Source organism: Acanthopagrus latus, chromosome 12 (genome assembly GCF_904848185.1).
Source record: "Acanthopagrus latus isolate v.2019 chromosome 12, fAcaLat1.1, whole genome shotgun sequence".
In the NCBI taxonomy this organism is placed as follows: Eukaryota; Metazoa; Chordata; class Actinopteri; order Spariformes; family Sparidae; genus Acanthopagrus; species Acanthopagrus latus.
The window spans coordinates 2,206,215-2,220,804 of NC_051050.1; the positions used below are offsets into that span (position 1 = coordinate 2,206,215).

At 39.3% G+C, this 14,590-nt stretch overlaps 1 protein-coding gene across 2 annotated transcripts in view; it reads right to left on the reverse strand.

Moving 5' to 3' along the window:
* The window catches only part of tln1 (talin 1), a 95,604-nt gene extending 89,707 nt beyond the window's left edge, over window positions 1-5,897 (reverse strand). The window contains exon 1 of one of the 2 annotated variants that reach the window (XM_037118328.1): window positions 5,731-5,897. The gene's annotated coding sequence lies outside the window, so the exon portion shown is untranslated. Of the gene's footprint in view, window positions 1-5,557; window positions 5,648-5,730 lie in introns of those variants that run through there. The other variant, XM_037118331.1, reaches the window with a different exon arrangement.
* Window positions 5,898-14,590: the final 8,693 nt, after the last annotated feature.

Here is a 14,590-nt window from a genome sequence, read left to right on the forward strand (position 1 = left end):
TTACAACCCTATGATAATAAATAAACAAACAAGCAACATTATTATTGGTATGGGCCACTACTGCCTCTAGCAATCGTGATCCATGATTAGTCCCAAAACATTCTGATAGAGTCTAACTTTAGTCGAGTATGTATTTTATGTTAATTTGCAAGTAATCAAAACAGTGACTCGATTCTGTTCACATCTCTGCTAAACATTCCTGCTAGTTATGTTTACAGCGACACACTGGGAAGCAAATCCTATTTTTTCCAAGAATTCCCCTGGGATTGATGTCAGCCCCCCGGATGACCATTCACATCCACTACATCGAACCGGATAAATGTTGTTTTTTTTACAGAGTAGTGTTCGCTCACATTTTCCCAACAATTGACTGCGTTTGGTGACATGAAGGATCAGTAGCGAGGAAAAAGTTAACTTTAGTCACTAAAGTTATGAGACAGAGCACTCTCCTCTGTTCCTTTGTTTTACTTGCCATTACTGGGAGGTGTGTTAATTGACCGAGATATGAAGCAACCATAGGGCAAAATGATATGACATCAGAGATAAAACGCTGCCTCTCCTCCTCTCCTCTCCTCTGTCCCTCTCTCTCTCCTCAGTCAGCTCCTTTTAGATTTTAACAGCGGCACACAGCGGCTGCTATTTGTATGTAGGGGAAACAATGTCATGTCTATATTCATGATCTAGCATGTATCATGTCACAACTTGATCAGAATATTGTAGTTTGGAAATTAACAGGGCCTCCTTAGGCTGACTGTTAGAAGTAAAATAATTAGATCAAAACATAAAAACCACAGAATTCTCCTAAAATGTGTAACAGCTTCATAAGATCATTAATGGAAACTCATTTAAACTAGCTGCATTTGGCTCTGGAGATTTCTCAGTGGTCTGACAGAACGCCCCAGGCATTTGACACAGCCTTGGGAATTGGCTCAAGTCTAAAACAAACAATTTCTTTTGCTTGAGGAGTGGCAGCGCATGTTGTCTTGACCAAATATGGCTCAGTGAAAACACTACAGTCTGATCTCTGCAGCACGCTGGAATGAAAAGCAGGTTTCCTTAACTGGTGTGAGAGTGGGCAATGATACAGCAAACTTGTCAGACGTGGCTCTTACTCTATAGGCTGGATAACATGAGGATACACAGTATCTTGCATTCTCTGCAGATTCATCTAAAACCCAATATAATGTGGCTGTTTTGAGTTACAAGAAAAGTCCACATTTGAATATACATATCCTGACTAAATAACTATTAAACATATACAAATCTGTTTCTTGATGAGAGGATGTACTATTAGTTACATTTTACACAAGTTTTATGGTTTACAAAGGTTTCATCCTCTTGGGAGAATGAAAATGAATACTCACAGCCGTCTGTCCATGACGCTACCCGACATTTAAGGCATACATGTTGTAAAGTAAGTCCACATTTTTGGAGCATTCAGAGTATTTATCAGACACTTTTGTCCAAAGTGACACACAATAAGTACATTTGTCACAACAAAGAAAGCACAACATATCACCTTCGATAAAGTCAAAAAGAAAAAATAGAAACAATCGTCAAGCCCTCATCTGAGAATTGGAGCTGCTATTCATCAAGGTCACCATAGGTGCATAAGTGCTAGGGTTAAAGTGCAAACGATAAGAGCATACATGTGCATATATATATATCTTTTTTGGTGCAGCCACGCCGAGGGCTTCCAATCTAAATCTCTAAACTTCTCAAAAAGGCTTTGGTGGCATCACCGTTGCTCTTTTTCTTTTCCTTGCCTTGGTTAATATTCACTGTAGTTTTTGTCTCCTATGGATCATGTTATGCACCCACATCTGCCTTGCAGAATAGAATAGTTATAGTTGATCATAAAGCTTTGGTTGTCAAGAAATAGTCGTCATGGGGACAAAACGCAAGAGCAGCGTTTTTTCTCTGAGATGCTAAGCGCTTCATGCCACTGCTTTCCTAACCCCCAAAAAGATGCTATGTGGACACAGGCCCAAATGTGCTATAATTAGTTTGAACTGAAACAGTGCATGTATCATGTCTATCAATTTGAACTACTTCATGCACCAAGAAGTGCCTGACCATTACCAGGTGAGTGTTTTTGAATTATCACAAATACATTTTTGCCATTTCTGTAAATATATTGCTAGTTCTGACCAAACACATGTAACATAGTAACTATACCTGTCTTTGGCAACTTACATGAGGGAAAAATACCGCAGGTATGTGTGGAGAAACATCTGTCCTCCTGCCTGTCATACCAACTCTTCCTCACATTTGTGCCTGAAAAACAGCGTCTGTCACCGGCAAAAAACTTTAACTCACGAAGTGTTTGTGATGAAAAACAATCACCACGATGGTCAGCCCTCCAGACCGAGACTTCAGTGAACTTTTACCCAGAAAACAGCCTCCCTCCCCGCAAGTGATAGAGTTAGATAGTGTCCTGTTTACTGATGGTGATTATGTAATTATGTAATTTAGGTGTTGTGATGTTTGGTGGGTCAGGATCTCAACTACAACACATTATAACAGCATCCATTAGATTGCAAACCATCAGCGGGTTTAGATTGACAGGAGGACACTGGGGAAACACCTTGAAAACACACAGACGTCATCACAACGTGTACCGTCACGTCTCTTTAGGAGGCGCAGCACCGGCTTGCTGTGTGCATCACAGAGCGGTTCGTCTTTATGCCGGAAATGCTTGGCTCTGTGTGAACAAACAACGGTGGAGAATTGGTGAACCACCACTGCAGGGATAATGTGGCGCCTCTGTGTGTCTGTCTACCACAGAAAAGTTGTTCGGCAACCGCTGACATTTTTCTTGGGTAGGCTGACCATGTTTCAAGATTAATTAATTAATTTACAAATCAATTTCTTAATCTACTATATTACAAAGTTATTCATTATATTATATTTTAATGGGCAATAAAACAAGAAATTACTAGTTCAAAGATCTAACAGCCAATAAGTACATCCTTTAAAAATACTTACGAATTCATAAATAAATAATGGAATTTAAAAATCCATTTCAAAATGAAATTTCAAAAAGCAAATAAAAAGCTAGATTCACAAATTGAATTATGAATACAGATTTTACCCACGGCTTTTCCTGTTCACATTAGCTATTCAGTATGCTTAATCATTTAGCTTCTCCTTTTAGCCTCTCCATATAGCCTTTTCATGACACTTTGGTCCTTGAGCTGGTAAAAGAAGAGTGAGCTACAGTTAGCTTACCATTCCACCACTAGCAACATGAGGGCACATCACGAAAATGTGCACACAATGAGCATGCCATGATATCTGGAACTCCAACTTAACAGCCATGTATCGACTCATATTTTTCACCACCCGCCACAAGCTCTTCATCTGCAGCACAACAAGAGGCATGCACGAAGAAACTTGCTTCATTTATATGCAAGGACATGAGGCCGATCAGTATCGTTGATGGCACGAGCTTCCGAGAGTTTTGTCAAGATTGGAACCAAGGTAACGTATCCCAAAAATACCTATACAAGTAGTTATGTCTCATTGTATTAGTTGTCCCTTATGTTATTGACATAATGCGCAAATATAGATATTTGAATGGTTTGAACCTATGTGGGTTTTTTTAGAGCGAATATTCAAACGTCATTTTGGATCAATTTTGACAGCCCTACTAAAAAGGTCAACCTAGCTGGCCGGCTAACTTACATTAGCATGTGGCTAACTTGAATGGGGATTAGACCCTTGGGTTTAAGATTGCTTTATTTTTTTACATTGTGCAGCTGGAGACTTCATGTGTACAAAATGCAAAGAGGGGTCTATGCTCCTCTGAGGCAAAAAGTAGATCTTAATGCTGGAGAACTAATTATCAATCAAAGAGTGACTACTTTTTTGTGCAATGGTTTAACACAAAACAAAGAAAAGGGAAAATGACATTATTGCCGTTATGACTATGGCCTATATCTGTGCTGATATAACAGAAAATACTTAACAGAAAATCAAATCAACAACTCTTTTGAACCATCTTTTGACTATTCGTTTTCAACACACGAAACCATCAAACATTCTCTCGATAAGTGTGAGAATTTATTGATTTTCAGAATTGTTGTTCGTTTATGATTGGTCAACTAATGACTTTAGCACTTAAACTCTTGCCATTTGTAGGTTCATTCAATGAGAATTCAGTGATAGTCCACAGTTGAACTGCGTGGAGTGAACTATACTTTTACAGCTATTAGATCCAATCTTGTCCATGTTGACAAGCAACCACGAGCTGACTCAGTGTATTATGATATGCATGGTTGCATCATGTCATAACTTGTGTTACTGCATACAACTGCTTAATCATCACAGAGGCATAGTTAGAAAAAACAGTAACTTAATCAAGCAAGAGACAGCTATGGAGCGTACTGTATGATAAACTCATCCAACCTAGGTGTTGTCTGATACACAACCAGGTGACTGTGTAGGAATATCACATCATTTAAAAGAAAGCGCTGAATTCCTGTACACTGTGTCAGGGCTAAGTTGATCATAAATAAAGTCTTTCAGTTATGCACCATCATCAAGTATGGAATTTACAATATCAAACAAAACATTCTGACTAACAAGGCAAGTTGAATCCTGAACCCCTTGAGGAAGTTACTGTACTAGAAATAAATGACTAAACTGACAGAATACAAAAGAAGAGCAGAACAAAGAAATGTGTTGATAAAAATCATTAAGCTATTTTGCAGAAGTTAAAACTGGTGAGTGGGGAGGAGCCTGGAACAAAATAGAACCAGGACGGTGTGATTAATGACACTGGTTCATATTCACAAACCAAAGAGACTTTTAGGTCAAAACATGACCTTCCCAAGAAAGGTGCTGACTTGCAACTCTGCTCTGACAGGATTTAACTTGCCCCAAAAAGTTGAAATAGCTCAGGCCTTAGATCAAGTTTTTACATATCATGACCGTATCTTACAGTAATGCTATGGGTAAACTGCACTGGTGAAAGATAATGCAAGGTGTCAGCAACAACATCTTAAATCCTGGTGTTATTTTTGGGGGGAAAACGTCCACAGTTGTATCATGTGCCAGCAGGTAACTTCCTTCTCTCACACTCAGCTCAATGTGGCTTTTGGCACGTTTTCAAACACAACCTGCCCTGTAGTCTATGACTCGCTCGTCCACATTGTCACACACAGCGGTGAAAGAATTCATAACCCGAGGCTACAAAGTAAGCACAAGCGACAGAAGGCCATATCAACCACATTCCTGTACAATTACAGTTGCGAGGCTGAACGTATGATGCAGGCTACGTCAGTGGGGGAACTAGCGCAGACTTGGTTTCAACAGTCACTTCTTCAAAATGTGGTTCTCTGACAGAGCAACGGGATTTCAACACAGATAATCGCTCCACCAAAAATACCAGACGCCCAATTTCTGTAACGGAAACTTTAACACAACGTCGCATGCTTGTCAGCGGAACTGTGATAGCCCACAGGAAATTCAGCTGGGTGTGCGTGGAGAGGCATATTTGGCTATCTGTTGGACGCTTGTTACAGCACGTCGTTTTCGATTTGCGTTAACTAACCAGAGGGCTCTCACATTCCCGCGGCAGTTCGTGCTGTTTCTCCAGGCCTATGTCTGCGTGCTGTTAGTTTTCTTGCCTCCACATCGAGCTTCTGGTGACGTCAAAGACTTTTTTTTTTTTTTTTTTTGCTAGTATGGTTAAAACTTTTCAAAGTTAGAAACATTCAGTCTGACCTGAGCGCGTGTGTCCACTCCCGCAGGCGGCCCCTCGAACGTTAAAAACAGAGATGTTACTGGTATTTCAAATATTCCCCGGTAGAATGCAAGTTTTTACGCGAGGGGAAAGGGCCAGATAGCTTTTTTTTCTCAGTTCCCCTCCCTATCCGCTCTCAGGAGTGGTGGTGCTTAAACTCCACCCTGTCTAGCTGCGTCGCCGTGCAGTAGGGGCGGTGTCGCAGTTCTGTGGAAGCTTGTGTACTGCTGCTCTAGGTATTTGCTAGCAACCACTGTTAAGGGAACTATTTTATTAATAGCTAAAGCGTTAATCCGACATGAATGTTGGGGGGTTTTTTCAAAAAAAATTTAAAAAAAAAACCCAAATCAACGAAATAGTTTATAATAGGCGAAGGGTAGGAATTACATGAGAGGGCACCTATACAGCAACAGGAAATTCTTTTTAGAATTAATACAAATGATGGAATATGACTGAAATCAAGATAATTGGAATAATATTGATAATGATATAAACTTTATTTCTACTGCACATTTCAAAACCAAGATACAAGGTGCTTCGCAGAATATAATAACATATAATAGCAAGAAATAAAAAATGAGCAAATACAATGCAATGAAATCACATGCTTCACGAAATATGACGCCAAACCAATGCAAAGAGCTGTAAACAAGATATACAGAGATCAGAACAGAGATAAGACATAATACAAAAGATTAAGACTTTAAAATGCATTATGCAAATTAAACCTTTTAAAACCGAAGCACTGACTGAGCCGCTCTCATATTTACAGTGTTGGAGCGAGAACAATAAAAGCATGATCACACTTTGTTTTCAGTCTGGATCGTGGTACTGTTTGCAGGATTTGGTGCTCTGATTTTAGGAGTTTTGGAGCAGAATAAGGGATGAGTAGTTCTGAAATGTGATCAGAGTATTCACCGTGAAATCATTTAGAATGAAGGTTTTATTGGCCAGAGACTGTATATTTACAGTGCATAGAGAATCTACTGCATCAAAGAAGCATGGCTGTAGTTTGTAATGGACAGAGATTTGCAGCATTTCCTCCTTTTTGTTTTTGCATGGGGGCAGCGTTGTGACCAGTTAGAGTAATTATGTCTGATGGTAATGAGAATGGTGAGACAGCAGTGTGGCCATTCTGCAAGGGTGAGCTTGGTGAAGGTCTAAGGGATAGGCGATGATGGCTGGGGTGCCAATATACAGGTCAGTTGAATGAATAGGAACCATAGAAGAAGATCAAGGGCTTTTGGGCAGGTATGGGAGAGTAAACAGTAAACAGTCAATCACATGGTTGAGTTTGTACTGCATGCTGCATATTAGCAGCAAGCATCCGATGAGACTAGTTTAATGAGACAGAAAGTGTACGGATCATGCAAAAATTGCAGTTCAAAAATCCTCAAAAAGAAATAAAAATAATTGATTCATGTAGAAAATTTAAAAAAAAAAAAAAAAATCCATGTAATGGCTTACCTAGCAAACAGTTTTTGTTTCTGGGAGCACTCCACAGGGCTTCACGGCTGTAAGGCTATATTCCCTGAGAGTTATTTGGAGGTCTGGGAACGTTTTCCAAACATAACCAAACGGTGACAGTCTCCTTTAATTAGGCTAGTAATGACTTATGGCTTGCTCTGAACAGAAAAATAAAGTTGCCCACTGGAGCAATTAAAGATGCAGATAAACTGAACATGATATTGCACAATGAGTAAGATTGTTTTGAAATGTAGTCTTGATTGTTTCAGCACCACCTTGATGCCCGTGACTGTTAATTAATGCGCAGATGGAATTTGCAACCCATCGACCAATTTTGGCGGCTAAATGTGGTCCATTCCACATCCCTCATACATTATGACTTTCATTCATTATTCATTACACTTATACTTTAGACTTTAAGACTTTAGACATTTACTTATCCCACATCGGGTAAATTTACTCATCACAATAGCAGGTGAACAGACATACAGACGTACAATAAGTACAGGACTTAGAATACTAAAGGAATACTATAAAAGATTTGAATAACAGAGAAAGATAAAAAAAATAATAATAATAAAATGAAATAAAAATATAGAAACGACAATATGTTATATGCATTGTATGTACAGGCGGCAAAAATGTGCATTATATACATTTAAATAAAGTGTCAAAGTATTGCTTTGTTGAGGGTGGGTGCATAAATAAATAGTGTTTAAATACAGTGTTTATAAATAAACAGACTCAGTGTATTAATATCAATACGTATTTATACAAAATATAAAATAGTATCATTATACAGGATAAATTGCACAAGATGGCGGAGGTAGAAGTGTAAATTAGCGCAAGATAAGTAGGTGCTTATGGTGCTACATTAAGCGTTATTGGTGTTGAACAGTCTGACAGCAGTTGGAATGAACGACCTGCGGTAGCGTTCCTTTTTACACCAATGGTGAAGCAGTCTGCTGCTGAAGGAGCTGCTTAAAGCCCCCACAGTCTCATGTAGGGGGTGAGAGGGGTTGTCCATGATTAATGTCAGCTTGGCTAACATCCTCCTCTCACCCACCTCCTCAATGGAGTCCAGAGGACAGTCCAAGACTGAGTCAGCTCTTCTCACCAGCTTATTGAATCTCTTCCTGTCCCTCTCTGAGCTTCCATAGAAGACAGCTGATGCTGCCACAGAGTCATAGAAGGTTTTTAACAGTGACCTGCACACACCAAAGGACCTCAGTCTCCTCAGCAGATGGAGACGACTTTTGCCCTTCTTGTACAGGACATCTGTGTTGTGTGTCCATTCCAGTTTGTTGTTTATATGAACACCCAGGTATTTGTACTCCTCCACGATCTCAATGTCCAAACCCTGGATGTTCACTGGTGCAGTCTGAGGAGCCATCCTCTTGAAATCGATCACCACCTTTTTTGTCTCTTCTGGCGTTGATGCACAGGTGGTTCAGTTCACACCAGGCGACAAAGTTGGTGATGACCTCCCTGTGCTCCAGATCGTTCACCTCTGATACACGTGCAACAATGGCTGTGTCATCGGAGAACTTCTGGAGGTGGCAGCTGTCTGTGTTACAACTGAAGTCTGATGTGTAGAGTGTGAAGAGGAAAGAAGAGAGCGCTGTTCCCTGTGGAGCTCCCGTGCTGCAGACTACAGACACATAGTCACAGAACCTCACATACTGGGGTCTGTTTGTGAGGTAGTCGGTGGTCCATGCAGCCAGGTGACAGTCGACTCCAGCTCCTTCCAGCTTCCCCCTGAGCAGTGATGGCTGGATTGTGTTGAAAGCACTGGAGAAGTCAGAAAACATGACTCTCACAGAACACCCAGTGCTCTCCAGGTGTGAGAGTGACCTGTGCAGCAGGTAGATGACAGCATCATCCACACCAATGCCAGGTCGATAAGCAAACTGCAGAGGGTCCATCTCGCTGTTCACCAGGTGACGAAGATGAGTGAGAATGATCCTCTCCATGGTCTTCATCAGGTGAGAGGGCAAAGCCACTGTCCTGAAGTGGTGGGGCTCCCTGAGGCGCACAGTCTTACAGGAACCAAGCACGATGTTTTCCACAGGAGTGGGACTCTCTGCAGACTGAGGCTCAGGTTGAACATGGATGCAAACAGCGCGACGAAAAGCGAAACTCGCTTTTTTCATGGCCAAATAGGTCACTTGTGTGATTCGTTCAGATCCGAAGGGTTTTCCTTTTTTTGGGGGGGGGGGGGGTGACCTGCGCTAAGCAAAACCAATGAAGTACAACTGGGGGGGAAACAAAAAAGCCAGTCCTGAGGGAACACCAGTGTGCTGCTGATCTATGATTGGCCATTCACTGCATCAATCGAGTTGTGCGAAGACGCAGCTGAAAGTTGTGATGATGAAGACGGAGCGGAGATGTATTCAGAGCTGAGACCTGGAAAGAAGTACGAGTGTCAAAACATCTAAGGTAACGTTAATATTAGCTAAAAACAATAGCTTTTTCGTTGGCTGGCTATGCTTTGAGCATATTTAGCTTGGTTATGAACTGTTATTTAGTCAATGAACGTTTTATTATAAGCGCATAGCCCTCATGTGTCATGATGTATTTTGAGCTAACATTCCATGTTGTTAGCTAGCGATAGTAAAGAGGAACTAATGTGCAAGTCGTGTGGCTTTTCTGCTGTTTTGGTAATGCTCCTCTCCTCCATGAGCTTTTGTTCTGCGTGTGTATTTGTGTAGTCTTCACCGTCATAAAACAAAAGTTTGCCGGTTGTGGAGCGTGTTTGTGTCACGGTGAGCGGAGACCGAGGAACAATCGTCTCCGTCCGCACAACAGTGCGCGGTAAAAGCCAAACACACAATGGTCCGATTGCGCGCCGCCCCCCACCCCGCGCCATCGGACGATCCGACCACTCACCACAGCGTCCTTACAAACTTGTAGGGAAACACTGTACACTGATGTTTCAAGGTTGGTTTTCAGCCATGAAATGATTAAACACAATTTATTACTTAACCTGTGTATGTCTCTTATTGATCTGGTAGTAGACACTAAAAGTTTGAATTGTTTAATATATCTACCATGCTGATCAAAGTAAAATTAGGCAGACGAGGGATTTTTTTTTTCTCTATATTGAAGAGAGGACATTTGAGGACACTGATGACACAATTTACCTCTGTCTCCTCTGCTATAAATGCACACCCTGGCTGTCGATACCCCCCCCACGCACGGAACTCTCTCATTTTTGAGCTTTTCCTGTTTGCATCCCCGGTTGAAGATGTGCAGCAGTACTGACATACACATACCCATTGCTGGCTGGCACACTGGCCATAGCATGCGATTGCAGAGGCCATGCTCATATACTGGACCCCAAGATCGGCATGTCAAATCCTGACTGTTGACAAGGAATTACAAAGCAATTTCCAGTCATTTTTAGCAGGAAATGCATGTTCTTGTTCTTTTTTCTTCATTATTTTGAACACATCATAGCACCTTCAATATGCCAAACATATGTGTCTCATGATATTACTTTTCTGCTGCTAAAGTAATTGAAGTATACAATTATTCAAGCAATAGTTTTGTGAATGGCTGGCTATGGGAGCTTGCATAATCTTCATGAATATCTCATAAAGTATACATGCTTAGCTCACTGATACATATTGAAAGATATTCTCAAAAGTGTCACCAGGTGGTCAGTTATGAAGCATTTAAGGTTGTATTTAATAACTCACGAACTGTTTGTAAAGCTCATTGATTCTGTGTGACATTTTGGCAATTTGGGACTGGGGTCTTTTTTTCAGCAAACTTCACTCACCTGTTCTCTCAGCTGATCCCCATCACCAGTCAACCCAATATACTATACTATACTATATATTATTATTAAGGTTGTGATTATATCATATTATATTGTATTACATATGATTACAATCAAGTATTTGACAAGTAATGTCTAGGTCAATAACAAGATTTTTGAAATATTCCGGTCTTGTTTCAGACAACAGCACAGTGTGTCTCTTGATGGTTTCACCTCCTACAAAGCAGTACCTACATGTGGTGTGCCACAGGGTTCCATTTTAGGACCAATTTTATTTGCCCTTCATTAGCTCTCTTTGGGCCACATCATCGAACAATATATTTCCTTCCACTGTTATGCTTATGATACCCAACTGTACTTGTCCTGCAAACTGTCTGAATTGGCTAAACTGTCTTTGTTGCATAATTGCCTGGCTGCAGGATAAGGATTGGATGGCAGTGAACTTTAAGCTTAACTCTTCCAAGACTGACATCCTTATTGAGATCCTTTGAAAAAGCCCTGTTAGATATTCCCAGGTCAAGCTTGAACAGGGCTTTGCTGTATAGTTTACCTGAGGAACTTGACTGGGAAGTTCACTGCTCGCTTTTAAATCATCTCTCAAAATGAACCTCTACCATATTGCTTCTGATTCACTGTTACATTTGTTCTTATCTGTACCTAACTTGTTCTTATTTGCTGACTGCTGACTGTATTTTAAATTGAATGTTTTATTTTATTTGCCCCTTCAGTGTGAACCACTTTGTAAAGGTTTTATTCAAAGGTGCTATATAAATAAAGTTATCATTATTATTATTATTATTATTATTATTATTATTATTATTATATTAAACACAGATAGATATCACTGACTCTCATTCAAACACAGACACACATACACCCTACCTACCACAATCTAAACTTCACTCCCAAACAGATTTATTAATTGTCTGTATCTCTGTTATGTCTATTTTTGTCATCTCCCCATATTACAAAGAAAATATAAGAAATAATGATCAACATCACTAGGTTGGATAGCTTTATCATGGAAAGGCAACAGAATGAATGTTAGCAGGGATAGTAACAGCTGTCCCTCGCACATGAGGTCTTCCTGTGTATTGAGCAGCTGCAGAGTTTATTTATGGTCAAACTGTAACCTGTACTGGATATTTACTGCCACTAGACAATTTCTCTGTTTAACTATCCTGTGTGGTCACCGTCGCTCTCTGGCCTCGCTCTAACTGAAGAGCTACACAGAGATGTTCACAAGTCTTTTTTTGCAAGTCCAAGTCAAATCTGAAGTCTTTGAGGGTTGAGACTTGGTCAAGTCTGAAGTCTTTGGTCACGAGTCTGAGTCAAGTCTCAAGTCTCTAAAAAATAAAAATCTTATGTCTCTTCTGGCTGTAATGACCCTTCTGTCATCTGTTGCCATCCGGTCTACTAAGAATACTGCACAGCTATATCTAAGAAACATAGATATACACCCTGGGATGGCCCTGGCTGTGTATCTGCACACCTGGTTTTGTTAAAAAAGAGTCAAGGCTGCTCTGTCCCTCTGCACTGCCACTGGCCACTTTTTTCACTCTGTTGAATGCAGAAAACCTGTAGATGAACGACATGGAAAAATTAGGTTGTGAATTATACTAACAAGATCAGGATGATATAGCTAACATTTTTATGTGTAGTAAAACACATCAGGAACCACATGTTTCTGAGAGAAGAACTGGATCTAAACTAATGATGCAGGCTATATATCAATCTTTTATTTCTGATTATAGAGAGGGTTGCTAAAAAGAGACATAGACTAACTTAGATTAACAGGAAAATATTATATATATATATATATATATATATATATATATATATATATATATATATATATATATATATATATATATATATATATATATATATATATATATATATATATATATATATATATATATATATATATAATATCAGGTTGACACACACACATAGACTGGCAAGAAAGAAAATATAAAAATGCCATGATACACTTGAGGGGGGCTTCAAGGTGATGCAGTGCAAGTGATGGAAAGCAGACTGGGGAGGAGCACAAGGACACAGGAGGGAAACAGAGCAAGACACCACAAGAACTCAGAAAACACACAGAATGATAAAGTCAACCTGAAATGACAGGACCATGAGAATTAGTTATTCTTTTACCTTGAGTTACCTGTCTGTGGTCTGTTATTAAAGAACTAATTTTGATTTCCCAGGAAAGTGAGTCTCTTGGGTAACTACTCAGTATTATGTTTTGCTTTACTTGAAGGTACACAAAAACAGTAACATATGATTAAGATATAAGTATTCAATAAGTCTATTGAATAACTACTCCATATGATGTTTCACTTTGCTTGACGGTGCACAGAATGAGTAGCTAATGATTGTCGATGTCGATTCACAAATATTAATGAACTAATTGTATAATTAACTAATCTAATCATTCAACTAACTAATCAATCATTATCTATTATCTACTATATATATATATATATATATATATATATATATATATATATATATATATATATATATATATATATATATATCTTGCTCACTCATCAGTTACTCCTCATATCTTTCTGTACCTAATTGTATAGTTTCATAGGAATGGTAAATTCATGTGCTGTATTTGCTAGTGCTGACTACTCCCCCGACACAGGGGAACTTCCTGTCAGTCAGTAAGTTTGAGTTTGCATTATTTCACAGTGAAAAAATGACTAAATATTGGGCTAGCCTTGAATACCTTTCTGTCAGATATTGGAAACAACCCGCACCTACAGTACAGGAATACATTTAGCTTGCTTAAACATTTGAGTTGCTTAGCACTGAATGTGCTACAGATTGAACATGTCTTCCACTATCAGGCATGTTGCCAAAGTCACTTGAAAAGATTGTGTTTGACATGGCCAGGCAGCTTTAGTTTTTTATGAGCTAAAACTAAAACTGAGGTGAATAAATCATCTAGTTTTTGGTGAATACATGTTGACTAGTAATGATAATAAATTGCTGTCGGCATCATAAACCCATGAGTATCCTCTGAAAATGCAGTTTGCCGCCATCATGTGGTACAGCTCTGTCACATGGACAATGCATGAACACTCGCAGTAGATCAACTCTGTTGCTACTATCCATGCTTTATATTTAATCATGGTTTCACCACCAATTTGCAATCAATTTCCCAGGAGTGACTGACAGAGAGGTTATCTGAATGATTTGTCTACAAACTTGAATGGCTAAATCTTTTAGTCTGTGCAATCATTTTTCAAAGAGAATTACATTGGAGTTAAATACCGTGAACCATACAGGTTTAAATAAAAATCATGTTCACCTAAGACCCAAGATGAAGCAGTTATTATGACTGACTCTTATGTATTCAGCCAATGATGGCTTTTGTGTATAGTTTTTGTAATGCTCTGTTTCGGTTATGATGTACTGTATCATCAGTTTGTTGAGGTTCTGTGATATTTGATGGGAGGCTTAACTGGACAGTCTCTAAGTTCCACAGTCATAATGATTTGTGGATTCTAGAAACTTTAAGTCATATCCCCAAAAAATTTTCCGAGCTAAGATTTTCACCTTCCAAGTTA